The sequence below is a fragment of the Podarcis erhardii genome (genome assembly GCF_964252035.2).
Source record: "Podarcis erhardii genome assembly, chromosome: Z".
Lineage (NCBI taxonomy): Eukaryota > Metazoa > Chordata > Lepidosauria > Squamata > Lacertidae > Podarcis > Podarcis erhardii.
The window spans coordinates 45,389,243-45,399,673 of record NC_138504.1 but is presented as its reverse complement, the minus strand read 5'-3'; the positions used below and the strand labels follow the sequence as shown (position 1 = coordinate 45,399,673).

General features: G+C 41.3%; 1 long non-coding RNA gene across 2 annotated transcripts; it reads left to right on the top strand.

The window, feature by feature from the left end:
- Window positions 1-3,154: 3,154 nt before the first annotated feature.
- On the top strand, window positions 3,155-5,505 carry LOC309333868. Of its 2 annotated transcripts, none has more exons than XR_014152732.1 (2): window positions 3,155-3,258; window positions 5,085-5,505. It is a non-coding gene; the product is annotated as an uncharacterized lncRNA (long non-coding RNA). The 2 variants fall into 2 exon arrangements; XR_014152733.1 differs by having other exon boundaries at window positions 4,921-5,505.
- Window positions 5,506-10,431: the final 4,926 nt, after the last annotated feature.

Genomic DNA, 10,431 nt, shown 5'->3' with positions numbered 1-10,431 from the left:
TTAACTGAACACCAGAAGGGAGGGGCTGATTCCAAAGCATAACACAAAGTCCCGCCCACCAGGTGCCAGACATTCTAATGCTCAAATTAGGCCCCAGTGTTTTTCTTGCAGTCACCCCCCCTTCCTGATTTTCTGGTAGGCCTCTTAGATGAATTTTTTTCCTCCTGTCCCTGTCTGATTGTTCCTCCAACTTCATAGCAAAATCTTCTGTCATTTGTAAGAGCTGGATCTCAGACTGGTTAGTTAGAGCAAGATTGTGTGCGTCATTTTATGTTTTAGAAATATCAGGCACATACCAAATTTCTGCTCAAGTGAAGTTGGGGCTGCTCTCCAGTCCAAGGCCAGTGCCTACCTTAATTTTATTAATGTAATCATCTGACTCTCTGGCCTCTTCCATTACAGCAGCTGCTTTCTTGCCTTTTTGGGCCTTCATGAAGCCTCATACAGAGTTCCCTCTATTTCTTTCTGAAGCACTAACCTTGCAGATTTCCTTTTTGGTTCCCATATTTCTTGAATCATCTCCTTGCTGAGGCTGTATAAAACTTTTTGATTATATGTCAGTAGGATCCACTCTGCTTAGAATTTGTCCCAGGGCACTTCCGGGTTGGCGCCATCGCCGAATGGCGGACTCCCTCCGAGCTCCGGAGGGAGTCTGCTCGGCAGGGGCTGGGTCCTACCGCATCGGCGATGCGGGGACCCTTAAAAACCACGGCCAGAGGAGGCCGTGGACATGGAGACTCGGCTGGCACCGTTAGCGCCCTCCCGACTCGTGAAGGAGCCTTTTTAAAGGCTCCGGATCGGGTGCCGGGGAGAAGCGTGGTGCTTGAGTTCTCTGCTATCCCTGCCGAGCGCAGCCGCATGCCATCCGGCGGAGAGCGCTGACTTCTTCTATTGAAAATTTGGATCTAAAAGAAGAACCCGTGAGTAATTGGAATATGGACTAAAAAAAGGGGACAAATTTTTAAAATTTGGAGCGAACGGGGGAGGTGGAAAAAAGGAAGTCAGCCCCCCCCGAAATTGTAGAAGAGCCAAAACAAAGGAATGGATAACTAAGATCGAGAGTAACCTTATTTCACCGAATTAGCAACTTCGCGAGGGAAGTTTGAGCCGGAGGAGAAAAGTGGAATTTGTATTAAAAAGCAACACCCCCCCCCCGGAACCCCTGGAGCGATTCGTGAAAATGCCTGGAGAAGAGTAACAGAGGTTTTGACAGGTTTTGACAGCTGTCAAGGAGCTGTCAAAACGGAAGAATGTAACAGAGACTTGGTTATGGACTTTGCCGGTTACATTTGATATAAGTTGGGTATAAATTGTTTCAAATTGTTCAAATAAGGATAAACAAGCTATTTGGACTGGTGGATGGGCTTTGGAAGGGAACTTGGTTACGGGAATCCACCTAGAGGAGCTGAGGGATATTGCATGTGTTTTTGACAGGAAACTTGTGCAGTTGAATAGAACTTTTAATCTCCTGGGAAACTGCAGAAATGGAACACTATTTTGTCTACAGAGGTCTACACACTATAGGAAACAATGGAACTATCTGTTGGAAAATGAAAGGATCATGATGTAATGTTTTGTTCCTGAACAACAAGCCTCTGCAGGGATATTAGAAACTTTTGGAGAAAGAACATTTCTGTGGGAGAACAGAGAAACAAAAAGGAGGAGAATGGCCGACAAGAACAAGGAAATAACAAGAACTGGACAGAAATGGGAAAGGGGATATTTGGGATATCCAGATTTGACAAGCTTATGGATTTAAAATTGGAGTTTCTACTCCTGGATATAAAAATCTGGATAGAAGAAATGGACCCTCTTCTCGTTAGACTTCTTTTAGGATTGGACATTCGTAATTTAATGATTGGACATTCGCAATTAATAAGACTGGCAAAGAATCAGAGGGATGTGGGTTTAACGCAATGTGGGAACTCCAGGAAGATATTAGAGATGGAGGGTTAGGAGGAACGTAACAGGGAAAAAGGGGAGGGAAAGTTGGAATCCAAAGGTTGTAAAATTATTATTTAATTCTATGTTTTTTTTTGTTTTTTTTGTATTATGTTTGAAAGGGGGAAACTCGTGGAAGGGAATAGATCGATCTTAGGGGGATGGGAATTACGCTAAACTGGGTAATGGAGGATGATTGCAATTTGGGGATAAGAATTTGTTGAACCTAATTGTTTATTTGGAAGATTTGGAATACATGAGGGGGTGGGGAGGGGAAGTCCTAGTTATTGGAAAAAGTTTATAAATTGGATTTAATTTGTTTTAATTTGGAAAACCTTAATAAAAATTATTTTTTTAAAAAAAGAATTTGTCCCAGGGCAATTGGAGATACAGAAATATGCTTCTATTTAGCTTTCCAGCTAGCCGCCCCCCCCCCAGCTTTTTCTACACATGGAGGCTTCTCATACAATTTAGATCCCCATCTTCTCAGGTTCTAAACCATGTAGGGAACCTGTACAATTGTAACAGGTTCCATCACCTTTGTCAAGGGTGGGAAACTGGACTGAGCAGGTGGGCTAGCTCTAAAACTTTGCCACCCCCTGTGGGCCATTTTAACAGGTGGACTGTGCAACAACATTCTATGGCATCAAACAATTTACCCTGTGAAGAATTGGGAGCAAGTTCCTATTTTCTTCCACTCTTTCCTATTTTCTTCCACTCTTTCCTTGCAGGTGTGGCCTGCTTCAATTCAAGTTGCATTGAACAACCTTCCTTTGTAGGCTTAGCTCAGGTTCATTTCTGCATTTCTGATTGTTCTTTTTCAGTTTGGCCCCTTATTGTATTGCCTCTTAGCTTTCTCCTGTCCAGGTTCCTTTTACTCCTGGGGTGGAGCAATAGCTCAGTTGTAGAGCATCTGCTTTGTGTACAGAAGGTTTCAGGTTAAATTTCCTATCTCCATATAGGGCTGGGAATAGCTCCCATCAGGACTAAGGTTCTGACTTCATATAAGGCAACCTCCTGTTTCTATGTTCATCCTCTGCTGGACCATCAATGCAAATGGGTTGTGCAAACAAAGAGGACAGATATGAGCACCAATGTGCTCACATTTCACCACTATGAATCTCTCCCACTGAATTTGTCTCACCTCGAGCAGCAGCAAATTTCCATTTGCTTCAGTGAATCATGTGCTACCTCATAATGTGGAAAGCACATGACAAGCTTGTTGAGTCAACCAAAGTGAGCGCATCTGTCAACAAGGGGCAGGTGGCCAGCTCTTTTCCTCAAGGGAAAGATGGCTGAATAAATAACACAGCAAAGGTAAAGCAGATCCCATCAAGCTCCCTTGCCAAATTCAATCAGGTCAGGTGAGTTCTGAACACACAGATCCAAAAATTAAAAGTTTACTGTGCCAAACATGCTACTTGAATACAAAATTCCCCCTTGTAAAGGGCAGGAGGGGAAGACATTATAACAAAGTATTTATAAACTACTTGAATAAAAGAATTGAGGGGATGCTCATCAAATTTGCAGATGGCACCAAACTGGAAAGGGTAGCTAATGCCACAGAAGACAGAATCAAAATTCAAAATAATTGAATAACTGGGCCCAAGCTAACAAAATGAATTTCAATAGGGACAAATATCAATTGTCTAATTTCTGTGGTTAACAAATGTAGTTCTTCATGTCCATTTATTATATAACGAATATTTCTAAGATGAGATGCACAATGATACCATTTAAGCAGGGATATCCCTCTGTCAATAGGGGTAAATAATACAATAGCATGTAGTTGTGATCAATTATCTTAATGAATAAATTATATAATAAGCTTTTGTCACCTAATTATGGTGCAGTCTGGATAGGAATAATTTGAAAAAGAAGCAAAATTTTCTGAAGTAACATTTTAACTGTTGAAATATTACTATATTATTATATAGGTTTTTCCAAATTCTCATGTTAGTTTTGAAGTCTGTGATTATTGGTTTATAATTTATTCCAGTTTTGAGACTTTTGTATGTGTGTGTGTGTGTGTGTGTGTGTGTGTGTGTAAAAAATGAATTTGCATATTACACAGTTTAAGAACTGAGAATTTGTGGAGACCATGTATTAATTCTGGAGGCGTTTGAATGCAAAACTATTCTGATTTACCATAATTCACTTTAAATCCAGATACCAAGTTAAATTGGGATTATTCTTGCATGATGGCCAGAATTAAAATTTGAGGATATGGTGTTATCATTGTATTGTCATCTGAAAAGAAGTTCAATATATATCATTTACCACGAACTGTTATTTCCATTGATTCCATGACTACAACAAAAAGCCAAGGGGATGGACGGTAATTTTGCTTTGTGCCCTGGCAGATGAGGAAAACCCCCAAAGTATCTTCAATTGACCTGTATGTTTGCATGGGTAGAATCATGTGGTCTTTTTATCAAATTGACAAAGGGGGAATCATACCCTGAATCTGGTCAATGCAGCAAACAAAAAAGGCTTGTTAAATCAATCAAAAGCTTTAGTGACATCTACTTAGAGTATTTCAGTAGAATTCGGTTGGGCATAGGCCATGAATAATATTTAGTATGTGCCAGATGGGAATAATGATATACATATCTATGGTGAATAAATAATATATGGTCTTTATTAATGTAATTTGGTTCAATTCATGCTTGCCTGTCTGTTTTATCAGGATTTTTTGCATCCACATTTATCAATAAAATGGGTCAGTAAGAGTTGGTTAGTTACAGGTTTTTTTAATGGCTTACGAAGCACTATAATATTTGTTGGTTTCCATGTGCTAGGGACTTCCCCTCTAGAAAAAGATACTTGTGAACAACTTAGAAAGAAGAGGTACCAATTGAGTTTGGAATGCTTTATAGAAAGCTCCCATAAATCTGTTCAAGCTGGGAGACTTGGATGGTTTCAGGTTTTTAATAGTTGTTTTATTGTTGTTGTTTGTGTTGTTACTATTTCTTCTAGCTTAGATGGTGGAGGATGCTTTGTGTGAATGGCAGCAGTACGAATTGTTATCTAAGGAAGTGATATACTTAATCTGTTCAGTGAAGAGTCAGTGTGTTTCCAAATTCACTTGACTTGAGTCTGTATGCCCCAATAACATCATGGTGAATTGCCTGTGCCCAAAGCTGATGGGCTGCCTGGACCAGCTCTTCAGGTTCATAGAGTTCAACAGCAGCATTGAACTGGACTGCCTCTAGATTGCCCAGTGACTTGAGGAGATGTGCCGGTGATGCTGCTGGCTAGACCATGACATGCAGGGAACAAGGGAGAAGCTGCGCCAGTCAGTGTCTGAGCATTCAGTCCCAAAAGTGAAGTTGAAACATGCCCGCAACCAAGTGGAGGTAGAGATGAAGAAGAGACATCAGGTGGAAAAGTAGGAGTACAAGCTGCAGTTTCTATATGACTATCTGGTCACTGATCTGCATATCAGTCTTTTCAATGAGGACCGGCACTCAGTCCTGGCAGCTTCAGACAGGCCATGTTTCAACCACAGCACCCTGCTGCCTGGCAAGTGGCTATCTGCAGTGGAAGAATATAGCACCTCAATCAGATCAGGCATCAGCTTTGACTACCCAGATGAGGAAGTGAATTTGGAAGTGATAAAAATCCATCAAAGCAGATACAAAGGGTCTCCTCACTCATATTCCTGATTCAGCCAGTGGTAACAACCAAATCTGCATAGACATCTGTGGCACCTCCTCCTAGCTCCAATGAGATGTCTGTCGCAGTCCTGAGATCTGGAACCATTGCCCACATTTTACCACCTATTGTTTTCATGGTTCATCACTGATCCCATCAGAGCCATTGCACTCTACCCTCTGACACCTCACTAAAGGCTGGGGCACTAGTAATCTATCTCAATATTTTTGAATGGCATCTATATAAATTGTTTCAGCAGTATAGTTTTATGGGTGTGTGTGTTGGAATTGATGTTAAATCTGATTAGGATCAATTTTTTAAAACCTTTGTTTAATTGTAAGGAAAGTACTTGTTTCCATTTTTCCCCTGAGTAAGTTTGCAAATATCTTATAATTTTTGTTGCCAAATTCACAAACTTTTGGGCCCAATACTGAAGTGAGCCAGCTGCTTTAGGGATTGCTAGCATTTTAAATTCAGCTCATTTACCTGGTAATTTTCTGCATACCCTAGGACTTTGGGCTTCCTGTAATCTTATATTTAGTCTAAATTATTTTATGCCTGCAAGAAGTGAGGAATGAATTTTTATTTATTTCTTTAATCTAGATCTTTCACTTATAAAATGTCCTCTCACCACTGCCTTCAGAGTATCCCATACTAATGCTCTCCCATATCTTTAATATCTAAGAAATCTGTACTTTCTCCCTGACCAATGCATTTGGTCAGTAAAACACTTAAGGCTCCAGCATGGGGTAGAAGGTGTTGAATCTAAGCTGCTAATGGTGATGAGGAGAGCATGGACCGACATCAGTCTTAAGCCTTCTTGGAGTGGAGGAGTTTATTAGTCTACTCCTCTAGGATTAGGATATGATGAATTTGGAAATATGATAGGCAGCTCCCTGAAGAAAAAGTGAAATATTTTTCTCCCCTATGTTGGGTCCTCCAAGAGTCAATAAGTTTAGACTTAGGTAAAAGGGAGTCAAAGTTTAGAGTTTCATAATAAATAAAATAAATAAAAATAAACCTTCATTGCCACTACACCACCTGTGTGCAGTGAAATTAAACGAGCCCCCCCCCCCATAGACTCAGTCTTGTTCACACTCTGTGTGCTTGTCGGAAGTCAATTGCACCACTATTTTTTTCCAATCAGCAGCACAACAGCCCACGGATAAAAACTGTTCTTTAACCTGTTGGTGTGGCTGACTATACTTCTGTATCTCCTGCCCGAATGTAGGAGATTAAAGAGGTGCTGGCTAGGGTGAGTCACCCCTAAGAATTTTCCTCGCTCTCCTGAGGCAGCGGTCGCCTGTGATGTTATCTAGCAAACTCTGGGGACAGCCCATGATATCATGTGCTGTATTCACCACCCTCTGTAGAGACTTCCTGTCCGTGGCTGTCAAACCAGCGTACCGTAATGTACCTTTTTCTTGCCCCCCGCTACCAGACTACCTAGTTGATTTGAGAACATAAGATTTACTACTAGGTTACCTATAAGGAATGATGTAGGAGATGAAGGTAAACATTTCAGAAAGCTGCCTTGTCCTTTGCTAGGACTGTAGACTGAGCCAAAAGTGAGTTCCATGTGCAGTATTGTCTCTTTAACAACAATGCACTGTCTTAGGGGATCCTGACAAAAAAACCTGTCTTATCTGAGAGCTAAATTTTGAAGCATTGCTCTTTGGCTGTGCACTAATAATTATACCAGCACACACACCCTTTATCTGAAGTGGTTTGACATTCAAATCTGGGCCCTTAGCTTTCCTTTGGTGTGTCTCCTGAATAAGGGGAATATCAGGATAATATTTACTATGAACCAAAATAACTCTTTCCTATTTAATAGAGTTGCCTAGTTCATTTACAATCCAAGTTTAGACACTTTTAGTTTAGACATAATATAAAAATGATATTAACAGCATCAAATGGTTGAAGAAAACCAAGTACCAAATATTCCGAGATTAGAATAACAATAACTATAAACTGTTTTCTTGTCCCAACATAATCGAGAGTGGATATCTACCTCACATCTCATCTCCCATGCTGGGAATGTAAAAACTAGTATAAAAACTAGATAATAAATTCAAGAAGATGCCCGAGTTTGTTAACCTGATAGTGACCATGGTGCAAAAAGAAAAAAAAAAAAAAAGAAGCACTTCTCATCAATAAACCACCAGGAAGCAAAAAGAAAGGCAGTAGAGTCTCAGCACCATTTTAGATTGAGAGGGAACCATCTGCATTGTTTCTTCCTGCCCTTGATTTAGAATCATAGAATCTTGGAAGGGACCCAAGGGTCATCTAGTCCAACCCCCTGCATCCATGACAGACAGCCATCCAATCTATGTTTAACAACCTCCAAGGAAAGAGAGTCCACAACCTTCTGAGGAAGATTGTTCTACTGTCAAACAGCTCTAAGTTTTTCCTCTTTTCTTGTAAATTGAAGCCATTCGTTCAAGTCCAACCTTCCAGTGCAGGTAAAAACAAGCTTGCTCCATCTTCCATGTGACAACCCTTTAGATATTTGAAGATGGCTATCATATCTCCTCTGTCACTTCATTTCCAGGCTAAACATACCTAGCTCCTCCAACAATTCCTCATAAGGTTCGGCTTCTAGACCCTTGATCATCCTAGTTGCCCTCTTCTGCACACATTCAGGCTTGTCAACATCCTTGTGGCACTCAGAACTGGGCACAGTATTCCAGGTATGGTCTGACCAAGACAGATGTTAGGAGTCCAGGTTCCCAGCTTGATAACACAGTAAGCGTGGGTAATGAAAATGGTGGATTTATTGCAAAAAGAAACAGATAGCTCCAAGATGACCCTTCTTAAGACACCTTCCAGTGTTGACAGAAGATATTGAACTTTTGACCCTTACATCTCTTATTTTGCTTCCTGTCTAGCAGCCCCCCTATTTGCCGCCGCCTCGGACTTATTGTGTCAGCTACAGCCTCTTCCTGTTCTGAAAAAACTGTCTGTGACTGTTCGTGCCTTTTTGAGCTTCCTGAGAGCTTTGGCTGTGTTCCAGCCCACTCTCAGTTGTTCCCTTGGCAACCAGCCATCCAAGGTCAGGGAGAGTTGATGTTGGCAGCTGTGTGCTCTGCTCAGCTGGCGTCGACTCCAAACTTTTCTGTTCCTGACTGTATTCAGCAGCTGGATACAAAGTTGCACTTGGAGCTGGCTCATTCCTGACAGCAGAATAGAGTGGTACTTTACTTCCCTTGATCTGAACACTATACTTCTGTGATGCAGTCTAGAATAGTATTAGCTTTTTTCTTTGCTAGTTTCAACACACCGTTGATTCGTGTTAAGCTTGTGATCCACTAAGACTCCTAGATCCTTTTCACATGTCCTGCTAGCTAGCCAGGTGTCCTCCATTCTATATTTGTGAATCTGGTTCTCCCTGCCTACATTTGTCACTATTGAAATCCATTTCATTAGCTTGCACCAAGTTCTCCATTTTGTTAAGGTCATTTTGAATTTTGATTCTGTCCCCTTTGGCATTAGCTACACCTCCCAGTTTCGTGTCATATGCAAATTTGATGAAATCCCCTCAATTCATTAAAGTTGCCCATAAAGATGTTGAACAACAGTGGGCCCAGGACAGAATCCTGCAGCATCCCACTTGTCACTTTTTCCCAGGAGGACAAGGAACCATTAATGAGTATTCTTTGGGTTCAGTCAGTCAACCAGCTACAAATCCACCTAATAGTTACCTTGTTCAATCCACATTTTACAAGCTTCCTCATGAGAATATCTTGGGGGACTTTGTCAAAAGCCTTACTGAAATAATGATACACTATGTCCACAGCATTTCCCTGATCCACCAAGTTGGTAATTCCATTAAAAAAAATTCAAAAAAATCAATTGGTCTGGCATGACATTTTTGAGAAACCCATACTGGGTCTTAGTAATCACAGCATCCTTTTCCAAATGCTCACAGACCAACTATTGAATTGTCTCTTCTAGAAGGACCTTCCCTGGTATAGATTTCAAGCTTAGCGGTTGGTAGTTACCTAGGTCTTTATCTCCCCCCCCCCATCTGAAGATGGTGACAACATTTGCCTGCCTCCAGTCTGTAGGGACCTCACATGTTCTGCAAGATTTCTCAAAGATCATGCACAAAGGTTCTGAAAGTACCCTTGGATTCAGCTCATCAGGACCTGGAGATTTGAATTCATTTAAAGTATCTAGGTGTTCCCTTACTACCTCTTTTCCTGTCTTGGGCTGCAGCTCCCTCCTTACATCATTTACAGTAGTACCTCGGGTTGTATATGCTTCGGGTTACAGACTCCACTAACCCAGAAATAGTACCCCGGGTTAAGAACTTTGCTTCAGGATGAGAACAGAAATTGTGCTCCGGCAGCACAGCAGCAGCAGGCGGCCCCATTAGCTAAAGTAGTGCTTCAGGTTAAGAACAGTTTCAGGTTAAGAACAGACCTCCGGAACAAATTAAGTACTTAACCCGAGGTACCACTGTTATCACCAGGTTGGGCATCACTTTCCTTTTGGGTGAAGACAGAGGCAAAGTAGGTGTTGAGTATTTCCTCTTGCACTCTGTCACCCAATAGCATTTCCCATCTCTCCACAAAGAGGACCCACCACTTCCTTGTTCTTCCTCTTACTTTGGACATAACCAAAGAAACCTTTTTTATTATTGTTAACCTCTCCCGTAAGTCTGAGCTCATTCTGAGCTTTAACCAGCCTGACGTTCCCCCTACAACTGTTGGCTACTCGTGTATACTCCTTTGTGATTTCCCATTTCTTCAATTTCTTATACATGCCCTTCCTAACTCTCAGCTCATCTGAAGCTCCTTATGCAGCAACCTGGTTTCCCTAGATGCC